The 20,571-nt window shown below is 42.9% G+C and overlaps 1 pseudogene; it reads right to left on the reverse strand.

Annotated features, from left to right (window-relative positions):
- Positions 1-20,571, reverse strand: part of LOC124007956 — a 234,027-nt pseudogene that overhangs the window by 82,768 nt on the left and 130,688 nt on the right.

The raw sequence follows: 20,571 nt of genomic DNA on the forward strand, positions 1-20,571 counted from the left end.
GATCACAGTGCAATTTAATAAGATATGAAAATGCATGGACACAAAAAGACAGGAATAAACGCACAGACATGCACGCACACGCGCGCACACACACACACACACACACACACACACACACACACACACACACACACACACACACACACACACACACACACACACACACACACACACACACACACACACACACACACACACACACACACACACACACACACACACACACACACACACACACACAATAAACAGTAACATTTCATTTGACTCTTAGATTACTTATCATGAATAGGACCTTGAGTTGAACATTATACACGTTATCTTAGATAACTCCGGCTGCATTGTTGGCATTATATCTGAATGTTACACAAGTTTTACCAAGCACATAGGTGAATGCAAAATGACCACTCTGGATAATTGTGTCTGGTAAATGACTAAAATGACAAATAAGTAAAATTACCTTTTTCTGCCTGCTTCCTTGTAGGTCTTTAAAAGGAAGTCTGTCATGTTCCGCCCCGTCATGTCCTGCAGTGTGTCTGTGGTATTCTGGGTCCTCTGGAAATATGTGACAATGACATGGTATTATTTCTAAGATACATTGGTCCTCTTCAGCCCGGCACTCATTGACATGTGATGTGCGTTTCGCTAAAGTGTACAGACTACTAAGGTAGCTTAAGAGGAAAATATGAAGAACAATAGCACATTCCAAGCAATGGATACAATAGCAACGACATGCCATCTTAGCAGACGCATTTACCCATAGGGACATTACAACCCCACGTCTGTACATTTCGCTAGCCCCGGCGGGATGTAAACCCACAAACCCTGACGTTGCAAGCGCTTTACCATACGAACTGAGCCACACAGCACTGGTAATACATACAAGTTCCAGATATTGCATTGTGTAAAATAAAAACTAAAATATGTCTGGGCAGGCTCTGCACTTCAACCCTCTGTCTGATTCACTGATTGGGCACTGAAATCTACCTGTACCTATCTCCATTTACAATCAGATGTTGATGATCAATACGGTGTTTGTTTTAACACAATATCAAAGAGACCTGAGACGACAACAAAAAACAGATTCCCAACTACCGGTCGACCTTTGAAAGCCAGGCACTATGATCATGATCGAAAAAGTTCAGCCAAAACAATGGCCACGCCCTTCTAATACAAACAGGGGGGGGGGTGCACTCCAATCATTATTGCACGATGGTGGCACCAGCCACATTTCTAACCATAATCAAGTCAGATACGCGTGGCGCTGTGGAACCCAACTAAGAACACTGAACCTGATCTATAATAGTGAGCCTGTTGGAGCCTTCCCCATCACTATGATACAGCCAATGTGGCTACTGTTAAAGGGACCTAATTAGCCCGTACTCTCCATACATTGGCACTGTGGTGCGCATCCACTCCACATACCCTCCATAGCCACATCCAACACATGCTAACAAGTAGCAAGCTCCTCCTGTCTGGCCCAGTTTATTTCATGGTGTCGGGATACTATTCTGATTAGAAGGATTTCTTGGCAACGCTAATGGAGACTGCTTATAAGGGTCCAGGGCGCCCCAAGCCGAGCCTCAAGCGCCTTCATCCCCCTCCCCACCCGGACTCCCTTTTGCCCAGTTGTGTTCTCTCCACCCTTCACTGGGTTTCTAGCTTATCGTGCTAACCGATGGTAAACAACACTGCCCACATAGTGAGTTGAAATAGCCTCCCCCGTGCTGATAAGTTGTGTTTGTATGCCTATTTTCTATGTCGTTTAGTAATGACATGGATATGTATGCAAACGGGCGTCTGCTTGTTAATTAATTCCTAGTTAGGTTGGGGCCAGGGGGCGGATTAGGAGGGGAGAGGGGATGTGCAAGGCTGGTGATTCTTTTCCAAAAGCTTGTTTCTGTGCCTATCTGTCTCTCAGATACCTGTCCCTCAGATAGATATTTGGATGGTTCCATGTTCTTCTTATTTTCAGCTGCTTGCCCAGTCATCCCTATTTATCTGACCAGAATTGATTTGGTCAGATAGTTAGATGGACTTTCCAAATCCACCCCTGGTCAATCTGAAGATACAGGCCAACTGCAGAAAATGAAGTCTGCAATATGTAATAGCAGGACTCTACTTCAAATGAGATGAATGTGTAGTGATGAGCTTTTTACACTCAAACCCACTACATGTTGAGAAAATGAGTTATCTACAAACGAACCATGTTATTTTGAAAGTACTTCAACTAACTCCACACTACAGGCAAATGTAGTTCAACTAAACACACTACAGGCAAATGTAGTTCAACTAAACCTACACTACCGGGAAATGTAGTTCACCTAACTCCACACTACTGGGAAATGTAGTTCAACTAACTCCACATGACTGGGAAACTTAGTTCAACTAACAGCACACTACTGGGAAACTTAGTTCAACTAACAGCACACTACTGGGAAATGTAGTTCAACTAACTCCACACTACTGGGAAATGTAGTTTCTCTACTAGTGAATCAAGAAGGAAGTTGTGTAACAGGAAGAAGCAGATGAGTCACAGCACAATACTCTGTTTACCACTGAAACATCTGAGTCTCCTTTCCGAGCAGCAGCAACTCAGGCATAAACAAACAGATAGAGAGTTGACTTAACCGTACAGCTCACAGCCAGCATGAATCTAATTGCATTGGCCGATTTCCACATCCTCCAATCGAAACCACAGATAACGTGAGGTCTCCTCCAACACTCCATGGACGTGTGTCCTAATATGGACACCGTACATGCCAGCTATTTATGTAACTCCATCGGTAGATATCGGAGGACGTCATTGTAATGGCTGAAATGGAATGAATGAAATAGCAACCACGTGTTTGATGCATTTGAAACCTTTCCAATTATTCAATTTCAGCCTTTACAATGAGCACGTCCTCAGGTATCTCCTCCCACCAGCCACTTCTGATCCAGATGATTTGCTGTACATAGAATGCTCTCTCCACACTTGTCAATCCATACCTCACAATAATCATTCCAGGAGCATATGCCGCTCTCGACCGCACAAGTCATTTTAAGGCATATTGGCCATCTACGTCTTATATATCCCAACTATTTACCCGCACTTCCTATACATGACGTCTCTTGTTCCGCACGCGTCAGTCCCTCTCGACTGCAGGTTGATGACGCACAGGAGAGGCAAACAGGAGAGGCATATGTGAACTCAGAGTAATCTAATCTGAGCTGACATGCTGCAGTGTTAGAGAGACCTTAAGAGGGTAGGCAGTGTTCTTAATAATCTCTGCATATAGTCTCTGTATCTTGGGAAACCTCAAAAGACCAACTGTCAATTCTACCTGGCACAAACAAATGCACTCTTCGCGATGTAGAGTTCTGCTAAAACCCACGTGAGCCTCGTGTTGCAAACCTCAAAGACCAATGTCCAATTCTACCTGGCACAAACACATTGTCGCTGTCTTATGAAAACCTTTAAACTCCATTTTTGCCAATTTGCATTTTTTATTTTAATTACCGAAAGAATGAACTCCCCTCGATGTACTTGGAACATTTCATGACTCTAAGAACAAGAACATGTATTCAAAATAGCTTCTGAAGTTTCATAATTGTATGTTCGTTAATGGGAAAATATGGTAATTTCCTGAAAGGTTTTTGTTTTGGAGATAAGAGGTTTTCACCAGACAGCAACGGAATGCAATCGTCAGGACATAGAGTTTCTGCTTTAAACTATGTGTGCCATCTGCTGTATGTCGCTTTGGAGGCCTAGGCAGAGTATATCTCATCTAGTTTGTTGATTCCCTCAGAAATGCTCAATTATGATCAAGTCAATTGTGTTTTCTTATGTTTTTAAAGACACAACATATACTTCCCATTTCCAGAAAGGCACGACTCATAATTATAATGACCCGTCAAAAGTGTGCCACCTGTCTTGTTTGTGGAGAAGTAACTGCTGGTAAGTTATTTGCAGAGCCCCACCTGTTTTGAGCCCCACATTTAAAGGGGGGGGGCTTTGATGTTTTGGATGGGGGGCTTTTGCATATTAATTCATATGTGTCACATATCAGTTTGTAAACAATGTAAAAATAATATATTTTTTATTAAGTTAATAAAGTTAAGTTAATAAAGCTGCATAAAAACATGGTCTCTTTTTTTGTATTCTTGAGTAAGGCAGCTCCAAAATGCAGGTGTTTCAGCCAAGCTCAGGGCTTTCTGTGGTGGGGCAAGCCAGTAGAAAATACAGAGCGTTGCACCATGATTGGCTCAGTGTTCTGTCACTCATGGGGACACTAAGAGTTACATTAGTGCCCATCCACGAAGGCTCAACGTCATTGAACACAGATAAAATGACATCAAAACACATTATATCACCAGTTGCTTCGATTGGACTGTTCATGTAAACATCATACTTTCAAAATCTCATACTTTCAAAATCTCAGCTAGCATTCATCATGAATCAAGTCGACAATCTATTGGTAAATCCTTTTTAATCCTTGTCATATGAAGTTAAATTTTAGCTAAAACGTATCGTTGCTCATTGGCTATTGGACATAAATATTTCACCTCTTGATTTTGCCAACTGTTCTGACTTGGTGGTGCACATATAGCCTATAATCTGTTTTTGAGAAATGTAATCATTGCATATTGTAACGTTAAGAGCTTTCATTGTCTGTTAATATGCCCCCTTTATTTATTCCACGTTCTGACTTGGTGTACATCAAGAACACTGTAAGACCGGCCCATGTTCTGAATTTTGTTGCTGTAAATTTCAAAAGTGCTGAACTTTTGACTACATCTGTCCAAGCTTCCTCATTAATGTCTTATTGGAAATTACAGATTGCCTTGTATCCGCTTGTTGTCCCCTTATTCCATGGTTTGTACATCTCAATTGTCAGTATAAACTACATTTGTTTAAGCAAGTCAGCCATGTCAGCTATGTTTTTTTTAAAGGCAGTAAATGAGGCTGAATGAACTGTTTCACTGCCAGACAAGGCTCCGCTGATAGCCAGGTGTAGCAGTGGTCAGGTGTTGGGACTGCTGTTGGGACTCTGTGTTGGGACAGCTTTATGCAGGCCCTAACAGTTTGTGGGCACCAGTAGTCACCGTTATAGTGTAATTCATGTATTGTTTAGTGTAGTGGCTTTGCTGGCATGCATCCCACATAAACACTGCACAACAGCTATTGGTTTGAAGAAAATCTATTGACAACACCTCACCTTGCTGGGTGGATCAACATCCGACATAAGGCTATGTTCAAAATAACAACAAACATAAGCTGCTGGGGTCTTTTCCCTGTGTTTGCGAGAGACATTTCCATCTTTACAAGTCAACACTGTAGATATACTATCAGCGGCAGAGCCTGGTTCCCCAAAAAACGAAAACAAATTACTGGGCCTCATTCCACCATCTGCCTCATCTCGTGACCTCACAACCTTTTCACTTTTGTTTTCCAAGACGCCTTTCCTTGTTGAACGAACCGGTACGGACAGGTCATTTAACACTAAAATGGATCTTGGGGGTAAAAGCCAAAATACAACATCAACAGTAATCTCTTGAAGCAAAGATGTGGCCAAGCCCAAATTGTTTGTTCTCCTTGCTTGAATACAGGTTGCAGGACTTGCAAATACATCGTGTTGCTTATTTTCAGATGTTTTTACGTCATAGAGTGGCTTCGGCTGGTCAATGAGGGGTTTCCGTTCCCAATAAGCTGAACTCTGATTCATATTGTTCAGGTAATACAATGGGAATTGGTCATGTTGATGCACAATATAATGACAATGCATTACCATGCCAGGACAAGTCCCGGAAGATAAAAAGACAAAAAAGTCATTTGAAACAGGGAGGGTTGTCCTTAATCTTCTCCAATGTGTACCCCTGGCCAATTAGAAAACAGGAGTACATCAGTAGCAATGGAAGTTTTAATGTCTAGTTTTCAATGTCTCTGGTTGTCCTAATGTTTTGTGCACTAACTGTGCTTCATTCATTCAAAATAGTGTTTGCAAGGGATTGTCTAGTGGTTTTGATTCCAAGGACCACCCATATGTAAAATGTGTGCACACATAACTGTATGGCATATATTATTGTTACTATAATAAGGGTTGCTTTTGAAGGCTTCCTAAAGCATATTTCATTGAATTGGGATATAAGCATTTTCAGGAAAACCCACCTCTACTCACAAAGGTGGTGAATGAAGAAAATATGCCCAACTTCAATGATTTATTTGAAAGATAATGGCGGCAAGGCTATGCAGCGGTAGCTGAGGAGAATAATTTGCAAACAGGCTGTAGTTAGAGTGGTCTCCTGATGATAAAGACATCAATTGTAATACCCAGAGCACGGCAGCTTTATAAATTCCTTTGCATGAATGGAGGCCTTTTCATCTGTAAAGGTTAAATATCGCCAATGAGAGTCAATACCTGAGATTTGGTGATAAGACTTACCGTCGCATGGCATTTCCATGGAAACAACCATTTCACACTCGCTACTGTGTCTGTGAGGGCCTGTTTTATTCTCGCTTCCTTTCATTTCTGCAGTTTTTCAAGGGCATATTGGGAGTATAGCAGGGATAAAATAAAATATATCCACTTTAAAGGGAATATATTCTCTGTATGTTCTGGGTTTCTGTAGGTGGGTCAGCCTGAGATACAATTAAATTCAAGCCACCATCCCCCTAATTCAAGACTACGGCACACAGGTAAGATTTATAGCATTCATTGTTTGATAAATGAACACTGATTTGGTGTGTGTGTGTGTGTGTGTGTGTGTGTGTGTGTGTGTGTGTGTGTGTGTGTGTGTGTGTGTGTGTGTGTGTGCGTGCGTGTGTGTGTGTGTGTGTGCGTGCGTGCGTGCGTGCGTATACAGTCGTGGCCAAAAGTTTTGAGAATGACACCAATATTAATTTTCATAAAGTTTTCTGCATCAGTGTCTTTAGATATTTTTGTCAGATGTTACTTTGGAATGCTGAAGTATAATTACAAGCATTTCATAAGTGTCAAAGGCTTTTATTCACAATTACATGAATTTGATGCAAAGAGTCAATATTTGCAGTGTTGACTCTTCTTTTTCAAGACCTCTGCAATCAACCCTGGCATGCTGTCAATCTCCGGTGCCATCAGAGATGGCCGCCTCGCTTCTCGTTCGTAGGAAACTATGCAGTATTTTGTTTTTTTACTTGTTATTTCTTACATTGGTACCCCAGGTAATCTTAACTTTTATTACATACAGTCGGAAGGAACTATTGGATATAAGAGCAACGTCAACTCACCATCATTACGATCAGGAATACGACTTTCCCCCAAGCGGATCCTCTGTTTTGCCCACCACCCAGGACAATGTATCGGATCCCAGCCAGCGAACCAAAACAACGACGCCGTAAAAGGGGCAGATAAAGCACCCTTCTGGTCAGGCTCAGGAGACGGGCACATCGCACACCGCTCCCGAGCATACTACTCGCCAATGTCCAGTCTCTTGACAACAAGATAGATGAAATCCGAGCAAAGGTAGCATTCCAGAGAGACACAAGAGACTTTAACATTCTTTGCTTTACGGAAACATGGCTCACTCGAGACACGCTATAGGAGTCGGGGGGGGGGGTATGCCTTATGATTAACGAGAAGTGGTGTGACCATAACAACATATAGGATCTCTAGTCCTTCTGTTCCCCGGACTTAGAATTCCTCACAATCAAATGTCGACCGCATTATCTACCAAGAGAATTCTCTTCGATTATAATCACAGCCGCATATATTCCCCCCCAAGCAGACACATCGATGGCCCTGAACGAACTTCATTTGACTCTATGTAAACTGGAAACCACATATCCTGAGGCTGCATTCATTGTAGCTGAGGATTTTAACAAGGCTAATCTGAAAACAATTCTATCAGCATATCGATTGTGCAACCAGGGCTGATAATCATTGTTTTCATTGTTATTCATTGTTATTCTATTGTTATTGTAATTTCCGCGACACATATAAGGCCCTCCCCCGCCCTCCTTTCGGAAAAGCTGACCGCGACTCCATTTTGTTGCTTCCAACCTATAGACAGAAACTAAAACAGGAAGCTCCCGCGCTCAGGTCTGTTCAACTCTGGTCCGACCAATCTGATTCCATGCTTCAAGATTGTTTCAATCACATGGACTGGGATATGTTCCGCATTGCGTCAAACAACATTGACGAATACGCTGATTCGGTGAGCGAGTTTATTAGCAAGTGCATCGGCGATGTCGTACCCACAGCAACTATTAAAACATTCCCAAACCAGAAACTGTGGATTGATGGCAGCGCGAAACTGAAAGCACAAAACTGAAAGCGTGAACCACTGCTTTTAATCAGGGCAAGGTGACCAGAAACATGACCGAATACAAACAGTGTAGCTATTCCCTCCACAAGGCAATCAAACAAGCTAAGTGTCAGTATAGAGACCAATTCAAGAGGTATGTGGCAGGGACTACAGTCAATCACGGATTACAAAAAGGATTACAAAAAGAAAACCAGCCTCGTCGCGGACCAGGATGTCTTGCTCCCAGACAGATGTCTTGCTCCCACTGACACGGCCCGCTACCAAAACCTGCGGACTCTCCTTCACTGCAGCCGATGTGAGTAAAACATTTAAACTTGTTAACCCTCGCAAGGCTGCAGGCCCAGACGGCATCCCCAGCCACGTCCTCAGAGCATGCATAGACCAGCTGGCTGGTGTGTTTACGGACATATTCAATCAATCCTTATCCCAGTCTGCTGTTCCCACATGCTTCAAGAGGGCCACCATTGTTCCTGTTCCCAAGAAAGCCAAGGTAACTCAAGAGGGCCACCATTGTTCCTGTTCCCAAGAAAGCCAAGGTAACTGAGCTAAACAACTACCGTCCCGTAGCACTCACTTCCGTCATCATGAAGTGCTTTGAGAGACTAGTCAAGGACCATTCCACCCGACCTGACACCCAAGACACACTCCAATTTGCTTACCGCCCCAATAGGTCCACAGACGACGCAATCGCAACCACACTGTCCTAACCCATCTGGACAAGAGGAATACCTATGTGAGAATGCTATTCATTAACTACAGCTCAGCATATAACACCATAGTACCCTCCAAACTCGTCATCAAGCTCGAGAACCTGGGTCTCAACCCAGTCCTGTGCAACTGGGTACTGGACTTCCTGACGGGCCACCCCCAGGTGGTGAGGGTATGTAACAACATCTCCACCCCGCTGATCCTCAACACTGGGGCCCCACAAGGGTGCGTTCTCAGCCCGCTCCTATACTCCTTGTTCATCCACGACTGCGTGGCCATGCACCTCTCCAACTCAATCATCAAGTTTGCAGACGACACTACAGTAGTAGGCTTGATTACCAACAACGACGAGACAGCCTACAGGGAGGAAGTTGAGGGCCCTCAGAATGTGGTGTCAGGAAAATAACCTCACACTCAACGTCAACAAAACAAAGCAGATGATCTTGGACTTTAGGAAACAGCAGAAGGAGCACCCCCCTATCCACATCGACGGGACAGTAGTGGAGAGGGTAGTAGGTTTTAAGTTCCTCAGCGTACACATCACAGAAAAACTGAAAAACCCACACAAGACAGCGTGGTGAAGAAGGCGCAGCAGCGCCTGTTCGACCTCAAGAGGCTGAAGAAATCCGGCTTGTCACCAAAAGCACTCACAAACCTTTACAGATGCACAATCGAGAGCATCCTGCCCGGCTGTATCACCGCCTGGTACGGCAAGTGCTCCGCCCACAACTGTAAGGCTCTCCAGAGGGTAGTGAGGTCTGCACAACGCATCACCGGGGGCAAACTACCTGCCCTCCAGGACTCCTACACCACCCGATGTCACAGGAAGGCCATAAAGATCATCAAGGACAACAACAACCCGAGCCACTGCCTGTTCACCCCACTATCATCCAGAAGGCGAGGTCAGCACAGGTGCATCAAAGCAGGGACCGAGAGACTGAAAAACAGCTTTATCTCAAGGCCATCAGACTGTTAAACAGCCATCACTAACATTGAGTGGCTGCAGCCAACATACTGACTCAATCTCTAACCACTTTAATAATAAAACATTGGATGTAATAAATGTATCACTAGTCACTTTAAACTATGCCACTTTATATAATGTTTACATACCCTACATTACTCATCTCATATGTATATACTGTACCCGATACCATCTACTGTATCTTGCCTATGCCGTTCTGTACCATCACTCATTCATATATTTTTATGTACATAACCTTCATTCCCTTACACTTGTGTGTATAAGGTAGTAGTTGTGGAATTGTTAGGTCAGATTACTCGTTGGTCATTACTGCATTGTCGGAACTAGAAGCACAAGCATTTCGCTACACTCGCATTAACATCTGCTAACCATGTGTATGTGACAAATACAATTTGATTTGATTTGATTAACTTCTCAGACACATCCTGACTGATGGCAGCCCATTCTTGCATAATCAATGCTTGGAGTTTATCAGAATTTGTGTGGTTTTGTTTGTCCACCTACCTTGAGGTTTGACCACAAGTTCTCACTGGGATTAAGGTTTGGGGAGTTTCCAGGCCATGGACCCAAAATATTGATATTTTGTTCCCCGAGCCACTTAGTGATGAATCTTTTGCCTTATGGCAAGGTGATCCATCATGCTGGAAAATGCATTGTTCGTCACCAAACTGTTCCTGGATGGTTGGGAGAAGTTGCTGGATGTGTTGGTACCATTCTTTATTCATGGCTGTGTTCTTAGGCAAAATTGTGAGTGAGCCCACTCCCTTGGCTGAGAAACAACCCCATACATGAATGATCTCAGGATGCTTTACTGTTGGCATGACACAGGACTGATGGTAGCGCTAACCTTGTCTTCTCTGGACAAGCTTTTTTCCAGATGCCCCATACAATCGGAAAGGGGATTCATCAGAGAAAATGACTTTACCCCCGTCCTCAGCAGTCCAATCCCTGTACCTTTTGCAGAATATCAGTCTATCCCTGACGTTTTTCCTGAAGAGAAGTGGCTTCTTTGCTGCCTTTCTTGACACCAGGCCATCCTCCAAAAGTCTTCGCCTCACTGTGCGTGCAGATGCATTCACACCTGCCTGCTGCCATTCCTGAGCAAGCTCTGTACTGGTAGTGCCCCGATCCCACAGCTGAATCAACTTTAGGGGGCGGTCCTGGCGCTTGCTGGGCTTTCTTGGGTGCCCTGAAGCCTTCTTCACAACAATTGAACCTCTCTCCAAGCACCACCCCTCCTTTTGAAGCTTCCAGTCTGTTATTCGAACTCAATCAGCATGACAGAGTGATCTGCAACCTTGTCCTTGTCAACACTCACACCTGTGTTAACGCGAGAACCACTGACATGTCAGCTGGTCCTTTTGTGTCAGGGCTGAAATGCAGTGGAAAATGTTTTTGGGGGATTCAGTTAATTTATATGGCAAAGAGGGACTTTGCAATTAATTGATCACTCTTCATAACATTCTGGAGTATATGCAAATTGCCATCATACAAACTGAGGCAGCAGACTTTGTGAAAACTAATATTTGTGTCATTCTCAAAACTTTTGGCCACGACTGTATATGTTCAGTGCCTGAGTGTGTGTGAGTGTGTGTGTGTGTGTGTGTGTGTGTGTGTGTGTGTGTGTGTGTGTGTGTGTGTGTGTGTGTGTGTGTGTGTGTGTGTGTGTGTGTGTGTGTGTGTGTGTGTGTGTGTGTGTGTGTGTGTGTGTGTGTGTGTGTGTGTGTGTGTGTGTGTGTGTGTGCGCGCAAGGGTGGGATTCATCCCGCGACAAGTGCATCTATCTTTATATGTTTCATGTCTGTACCTCCGTCTCCCAAATCTGAAGAGTAGTATAGCTTATTCCTCTGAACTCACAAGGGCAGTTGGCGTGGAATGTTATCTTCCTTCAGAATGATGTACAAGATATGAGGGTAAAATACTGTATGAAGTAGACGTTCTCATGTCTTGCCGGTAGGAAATGTTACATTCATCCTTCTGACTTGTTCATCAGTGGTATTAATGTTCCGTGCTCATTAAAGGCATGGATTATATGGTCCAACAACATCCAATGTATTCCACAAATTCCCAAAATGCCATTGAATGCTTGTGTTTGAACAACACGATGTGAAGGGAAGAGTGGCAGAAAGAGACACAATCAAAATACAGTGATCTTAAAGAAGGGACGGCAACCAATGGAGAAGGAGAGAAAGACTCATGTAATGCATCCAACAGCACGTTTTAATGAGACACCTTAACAACCTCGTTGAGATCCGGAACATCCATGTGTCAGAATAAGAAAGGCCACACAAAGGGTATGCCTTTTGTCCGACAACAATCCATATCCCATAATACCGTTTTCCAACCACCACTTCGAATAGGCCCTGCTTTGTCACAGGATGTGGGGGGGTACACTATATATCCGTCAAGGGTGGACGTCTTGTGATAGTCTTGTGATAGCTATAAATGAGCTCCTGGTAGGACGGAAGGATGGGGGAAGAGATGAGGACTGGGGATGAGCCGTGCGTCTTTAAAAAGGGTATTTTCACTAAACAGCATGGGTTCCGGTTAGGGGAAGTCATTGGCTTTCAAGGGCCTCTTACTGTCTGTCTGAGAGGACTGAGCACACACAAATGTGTTCACACTAACACACATGCATGCATACGCATTGGCATTCACACACACGCACGCACAAACACACAGGTTGGGCAGGTTGGGTTGATCATTTCAGAATCTCAGGTGCCACCTACTGGCATTTAACCTCTAACCTGCTTCAAGGGCCCTGCTCTGTGACCTACTATGTGCTACTTCCAGCCTCTCTCATGTGTCTGTCTGTCTCCGTCCGTCTGACTGTCTCCATCCGTCCGACTGTCTTCGTCCGTCTCAGTCCGACTGTCTTCGTCCGTCTCCGTCCGACTGTCTCCCTGTCTCCGTCCGACTGTCTCCCTGTCTCCGTCCGACTGTCTCCCTGTCTCCGTCCGACTGTCTCCCTGTCTCCGTCCGACTGTCTCCCTGTCTCCGTCCGACTGTCAGTCTGTCTCCGTCCGACTGTCTGTCTGTCCGACTGTCTGTCCCTGTCCGACTGTCTGTCTCTGTGTGTGTGTGTGTGTGTGTGTGTGTGTGTGTGTGTGTGTGTGTGTGTGTGTGTGTGTGTGTGTGTGTGTGTGTGTGTGTGTGTGTGTGTGTGTGTGTGTGTGTGTGTGTGTGTGTGTGTGTGTGTGTGTGTGTGTGTGTGTGTGTGTGTGTGTGTGTGTGTGTGTGTGTGTGTGTGTAAGAGTTCCTCTTTGCCAAGATTTTGTCAAACATCCCAATTAGCAATCTCAGAAAAATATTCAAAGACTTTACAGTCAAACATCTAAATATTCATTCCAAGTTTATGCGATACAGATGTAGGGTTTAAACTTGAGCCAGTTTGCTACAGCAGGAAAATAATCCTGCAGCATGACAAAATGTGAATTATTATGTGGATTATAATTAATGGATATTTTTGTAGGAGTTGATATATTTGATACAAGGGAAAATCAAGTCTGAAATGTAAAGGTGGAAATTACAAACATCAGAAGCCTTTTTAAATCTTAAATCTCGTGCCACAGGGTGATCACATTAAGATCCTACATCTGTACTTTAGAACATGACGCCAAACAGAAAAAAACTGTCATCTCCTTCACAAGCGCCACAGAACCAAATGATTTCAGATTTGTCAGACTGTGCTTTTGGATATTTGTTTGGAAACTGTGTCAGTACTATATCCGCCTCTTAGACATTGAAGTTCCTCTAAGAACAGGAGGGGGTAAAAGAGGGGGGAAAGAAGGGTGAAAAACAGAGGAACTTTTCACAAACTGTCTGTGCAAGATTTTAAAAAACTATGTCTGCAAATACATGTCAAAAGGCATCACACCTTTGCATAGCACTGCAGGCATAAAGTGTCACTCCTTACATCTTCTCTGACAATAATGTAAATTTATACATCCACTGTATTTTATTTATCACCCTATTTTGATCTTTGATCAACTGTTGAATGCACCATTCAGGCGGGTGACTAACTCTGTCGATAACCTATCAAATCAACCTCACGCCTCCTCACCAGTAGTGTGTTTGTCCTCAGTCTCAAGGAGTGTCCACAGATATCTCCCAGCAGGGATTTGGACAGGCACATCAAACCAGGAGTTGATTGACAAAATAGACAGGTGGTATTTCTGTCTGAGGGAAGAAAACGATGTGGCTGTCAATACAAAGCCTCCAGAATCAAAACAGTGAATGTCATGACTTCTCCATCTAGAGAATTGGGATTCGTATATGCTTGTGTCTTGAAAAGCGCGACTCAAAGGACTGGTTTTAGTTTTTGTGTGTAAATGTGGGATATTGACTTTCTATTTACATGTTGCCAAGACACCAAGAAAAAAAGGAAAATAATCAGTCAATCAAGCCACTGTGTACTGTATAGTGCTTTTGATCATTTGTGCCAAAACTTTATACATTATTATAACTTTTTGCGTGCCCTATAACCGGGATTGATTTAGATCATGAGTTCATTATTCAGGGGTACATTCATTCCCTTTAACTTTTTGTCATTGCAATTAAACCTCTTGCAGGAGCGGAACATATTTTCTTGAAACCCAGCAGAACAGAAACAGCTCATGTCAAGACATGAATGACTGTCAATGAGCCAAGCATGAACCACCCTAGAATGTAACAAAAAGCATTATGTATACATAGACATTTCCCTCTGGTCCTGTAATGGACTATAATCTACCATCTTTATGATAGATTTGTTTCCAAGATCACTTGGCACACTCAGACTCTCATCTCACATACCTCAAATAATAACCCATAATGCACTGGCAGAGAACAAACCTTGTGTAAACACCAAAAGCCATTTCCAATAAAAGTTAGAATGCACCTGTCCATCAATGTCTAGCTTTTTCATTACCATTCAAGATATTGGAGCCATGGAAAGGCATTTCCCCTTCAAGTCAATGTTCTGTGATTGAGTGGACCGGCGGCCATATTGAGTGGACCGATAACCCACGCGATGACGGCTTCCGTCTATCCAGTCAAATTGAAATGGTCTGAGGAGCTTTGTCCATTCTAGTAATTCTCTTTCTACACTGCAGTGCACAAAATGTGGTGAGTAGTTAATTCATTGAGAAAGACAATAGTTGAACAGTTTTGAACAAATTCATTTCTTTAAATTTAAAAGAGACGCAGCGAGTGAGAGAGAAAGAGAGCTAGCTATATTTTGTTGTATTTTTTTTCCACTTTCACTGACAGTAGCTAGGGAATGCAGCAAGCTAGTTTAGCCTACTCAAACACCCAGCCCAAACAGAGAGGGATGCTATGTTAGCTAGATGGCTATGGCTATCCAAGTCTGGAACTCTTCCAAGTCAAGGTAAGCTTTTGGTTTTATTAATTAATTGCCTGTAGGTGTAACTGCTAAACTGCTTGCTGACTGCATGATTGTAGTGAGTTTACTAATGTGTTAGTTATAGTAGCTATGTTGACTATGGCGTTAGTTAATATGGTGACAACCATGTAGGCTGTGTGTAGCGGTTATGATATGAAGGCTTAGCTTGGGAAGGTTTTTCCCATGGTCACAGACAGCTGATTTGTTGTGCACTGAAGCACATAAGCGTAGGAAAAGGGGAGAGGAGGACAGTGCGTAGATGCGAGAAGGAAATATTCAATGAGCAAAATGATCATGCTGTTTGTATGGGGCTGCTATGAAAGTGAACTGTGTTTGCGTGTGATCAGGTGTGTATTCATTGTACCGATTCTATTGAAAACGGAACAAAGCAGGGATGTACAAACCTGCGTTTCATCATTGAAACTCTCGTTTGCAACTGTTGGACAAATGATTACACGCTAGATCATCTAGATGCAGGCAAGAGTGTGCAAGGCAGTATTGAATGTGACACTGTCTGTCACCTTAATTACAATTTTTTTTCTCTCGACCTGTGTTGAAAACTTTAATTCATATGCTAGGTTGTAGTAACCTCATGATGGGTATAGGAAAAATGTGAGTATCATGTAGTAGCCTAAGCCTGTTGATGTTAGATTGAGCTGTGTGAATGGAATATGAATGACAGTCATCCCTCACTGACCGACACTGACTGCAGCAATATAAAGATTGTTGAGTTCACTTCACCATGTTGATTTAATTGAATTAGTGTTTTTTATGAAGAGAGAAATTTTAAATAACAAAATTTATTTACATAAAAAATGTAAGTATACCTTACTCAAAAAACAGCATTTGTATTACTCATACAAAGGAAGTACTGCTAACTTCAGTTATTTAAGTTCCCTAACTGAATTTTTTTGAGGTAATCAGTTTCCCCAGAACTTATCCGGTTTTACAGTGTATGTTTGGAGCAATCCATTTAGGCCATGTAATGGTTCTAGGGGGAAAGAGCCCCAAGCCTGGTGACCATGAGGACCTCCCATCGATCCCAGCCAGGATTAAGAATCCAGGGGTCAGCTCAGGAACATTGGCCATGTATGTTGATAGGGTAATAGCTTATAAAACATTGCCATTGAGTTCCAGGTGACAGACAAAGCTCAGGTCTTGGACATTATAGAGGGGGGGGTGGACATCAGCAAGCTCAGTGCTAACCTGTACCTGCTCTCCAAGGGTTGGTCTAAGAGTGGTCGGAGTTCACTGGTTGCCAAAAAAAGAGTGATGAGACGCATTATCTCAACATACATTTTTGTCTTAAGAACAGCCATAATGCTATTGTGGAAGACATGAAACAACAGTAACATTGACGTGATAAAGCAATGTCCAAACTCACTGGATACATGTTCCCATACGGGTATATATTGTGTTGGATATGAATACTCTTGTTGACCCTTGTAATATACGTAGTAACTATGGTTAATGATCATAATGTTGGATTAAATTGATTGATTGGTAAGGTGTATATATTACAATGGGGAGACAGAGCATTCAATCAGTATTACCCCTAGAAAGAGGGTTACCTTGGGAAACATGTGTTCACAACAGAAACATCTGAGGGCAAGATAACCTCAGTTTCAAACCCCTGCATTGCCATTGCAGGACACTGGAGACATAACACACACAACCAACTATGTTACACCTCACACCCCTTTGAGCTCCTCCTCACTGCACCAATTTTGTCTTTGGTTGGAAGCCTGCCCTCTTGAGCTGGCAGAGCTAAAGCTTAGGCATTCGTTCGGGGAGCTAACACAAGACTTCAGGTCCAACGCAGGTTGCCAGATCAGCACACAATTGTAAATCGTTATGTTACAGGGAGACCTGGGGTTGCCAGATTGTGGACTAACCTGAGGGGGAGGCAGCCCACCGGCTCCAGGTGGGCAATCTGGCAACATGGTGGTCTTTTGAGGAGTGCTGCACTGGCAGTTAGGGGAAGGGTTGGCCATGCTCCAGTTTCCGTTGACGAAGATGTTGCTGATAGAGGGATCCACTGTGGGAGTGAACCACTTAGAATCATTCGGGACACATGGGAGATTTCTGGAGAAAAGGGGGAAAAACAACGATGATAATGATGATGAAACATGAGAACCCATTTGCTAAGCTTCATAGGAAACCAGCATAATTCAATAAAGAACACACCCGAATAGGAAAAATGGTACTTCGGCAGAGGAATTCTCAGCAGTTATCCTCAGAAAGACATGCCATTCTCATACAATACCAGTTTAGGTCAAGCTAAACATAGATAATAAATCATGTTAACAACACAGCTACAGCATACAAGTCTCCTTATCTAAAACATGGAGGTAATGTAGCATGTTTCAATAGGGAAGCAGAACAGCTTGATAAAGCATGTTGAACCTGATCAGGCTTGACAGAGAGGAGATAAAACAAGGCAAATCTACACAATACAAACATCATTCACCTCTGGGAACCCCAGAACAAATGAATATAAAATAAATGGTGGTATATTAGTTAGAATGAAGCCGTGAATAATGTATTATGTTTATTCATGTCTTATACGATACATTGTAAATGCCTTCAGTTGTATGCAATTAATATTTGAAGAATCTTATTCCATGGTTGGATTAAATCAATGATTTACTTTACCGCATGGATTTTGTGTTAGAACATGTACGATTAAAACTGAACTTTGTCTCTCAAAGAATTATCCTCCATGAGATATTCAACTTCAGATTCAGTCAAAACACCCTTTTTATAAAAACCTGCCAATGGGCCATATGTCGACCCAATTCCAAAGCAACCAGCCTCAGCTTTAGATTTGGTCAAAACAACATGTTTATTGACTTATTGAGGTGAACAATGTGCCAATGGGGGAGATGTTTGCCCAATTTCAAATCGACCCTTGGCCCCCACCCAAAATGCACTTGAGGAGATCTGAAGGAATGACAGACAAGAAAACAATGTGGGAACATTGACACCAAGCATATCAGAATGTATCCAATCCTTTCGAATGTTCAGGAGTCTTATGGTTTAGGGATAGTAGCTGTTTAGAAGCCTATTGTACTTCCTGGACAATGTAGCTATTGTCATGCTGTGCAGGAACATTTGAAACAGGAGAAACACTGCAAACAAAACAAATGTAGTAATTGAGGGACAGGTGTGTTAAAATGGCCGCTGGTCATACTTACGGTATCGGGTTGTTGGCCATGCAGCGAGTCCCAAACCCAGGATTATTCACCAAAGAGTCCGCCACCCGAGCAACCTCGGTGTTATCTGGCGGTCCATCATTGCTGTAATGAAATTGGACCTTGTTAGCTAGACTCCAACACTATCCCTTACGGGCGGGCTAGTTATCGACATAATCCATGGTGATCGTCTGATCATTTAATTGCCCACCATCTTGGATTTACAAAACATCCCCAGTCCTCACAATAACAGATTGTGCACATATTCAGAGAATGTGGAAACAGAACATTTTGAAAGGTGCAAACTGCAATTTCTACATTCCTCCAACCACATCCCTTAGATTAATAGGAAACCAAGTGGTGGGGCTGCCATTGACTGAAAAACAAATTTAGCATTGTGGCTGAATGTTAGGCAGAAGTTCAGGCTCAAAGCCCTTGGATCATGACCTGACCAACTGTTTATCCTAGTGGAACTTTGGGAGTTTCAATTACTGGACCAGATACTGTAACCGGGGGTGATCAAGCACGCTATAGCATTGATTAGTTCACTGAGGGCATGGCCCACGGAATCAACAAAGATGAAGAGAATGGGTATAATGTATCCATCTCTAGATAGAGAAATTGGCCAAAAGGAAATGAGACCAACAGGAGTGTTTTTTTGTGCTTTTGGATTTAAAGTAGTGCATGATGCCCAGCTAACATGGAACAAGATATAGTTTAATAAAGGACGAATGAAGAATCGTTGTATGGCCCCGGAATTTTGTTGAGAACATTACATTTCCAAATGAATACACACCACTGAGCACACATGGGTGAGAAAAGCTCTTGCATTCTGACTGAATAGAGCACATGTCAACATAACATAAAGTGTGTGTGTGTGTGTGTGTGTGTGTGTGTGTGTGTGTGTGTGTGTGTGTGTGTGTGTGTGTGTGTGTGTGTGTGTGTGTGTGTGTGTGTGTGTGTGTGTGTGTGTGTGTGTGTGTGTGTGTGTGTGTGTGTGTGTGTGTGTGTGTGTGTGTGTGTGTGTGTATACGTGTGAGAGAGAGAGAGAGTGCACGCGCCTGCATGCTTGCGTGTGAGAGTTTGTGTGTGTGTGCATCAGAGCACGCTATTGTATATATGTGCCTGGAAGAAAAACAGGCCGCTACAATCAATGTATACACAATCGCTGCTCTTTGTCTCGAGTGTACCTTAGCGCTGTGAAAACAGCGTTTTATAAAGATCATGGCTAGGGTCCAGCTGTAGTCACTGCTGGCCAATGGGATTAATACAATGTTCATAGGCTCATTTATCTCTCATGAAGGTCAACCTATAATTTCCGCCACCATAAGCGAGGAGTCCAATCGAAGTGGCTGATTGTAAAAATGGATTTTGCTCAGCCATCTGTTTTAACATTAACAATAGCTGGGTCTGCTTCCCAAATGGCACCCTATTCCCAATATATTGTACTAGTTTTGACCAGGGCCTGTAGGGCACTGGTAAAAAGAAGTGCACTATAAAGGGAATAGGATGCCATTTGGGAAGCAATCTTATTCAAAGTAACAAGACTATTGGGGGGATCAAAACGAGCAGAGACACACTGGAACTAATCTTAGGTTGAAACTTAGATATATCTACAAAAAGGGGAAATCCTAGAGGTAATAGTCTATTTAGATACAATGCAGATCTGAGTGTTGAAATACTAATTTGGGAAATAAAATAGGCTTAATGTTCCCGGAAGGAAATGTGATGCGTTTCCTTGAGTGTAAAATAAAAATGGTTACTTCCTCAGAATGCTTTGGTGGAAAGGATGGTTTTGATCAGCATAGCCTCCACTCTCCCGGTAAAGGAAAATCAGTCAGGTGGAGGAACTTTGTGAAACATCACAGAGTAACAGAGTAGAGAATAGTCTGATTAAACATGCAACCCCCTCCTTTCAACTCCCCTAATATCTGAGACAGCATTGTATGGATATTACATGTTATAGGTATGAAGTCCTAAGGCAATTTTGTCAATGTGTTTGAATCTAATAGTGTCAT

This window comes from Oncorhynchus gorbuscha, linkage group LG21 (genome assembly GCF_021184085.1).
Source record: "Oncorhynchus gorbuscha isolate QuinsamMale2020 ecotype Even-year linkage group LG21, OgorEven_v1.0, whole genome shotgun sequence".
Lineage (NCBI taxonomy): Eukaryota > Metazoa > Chordata > Actinopteri > Salmoniformes > Salmonidae > Oncorhynchus > Oncorhynchus gorbuscha.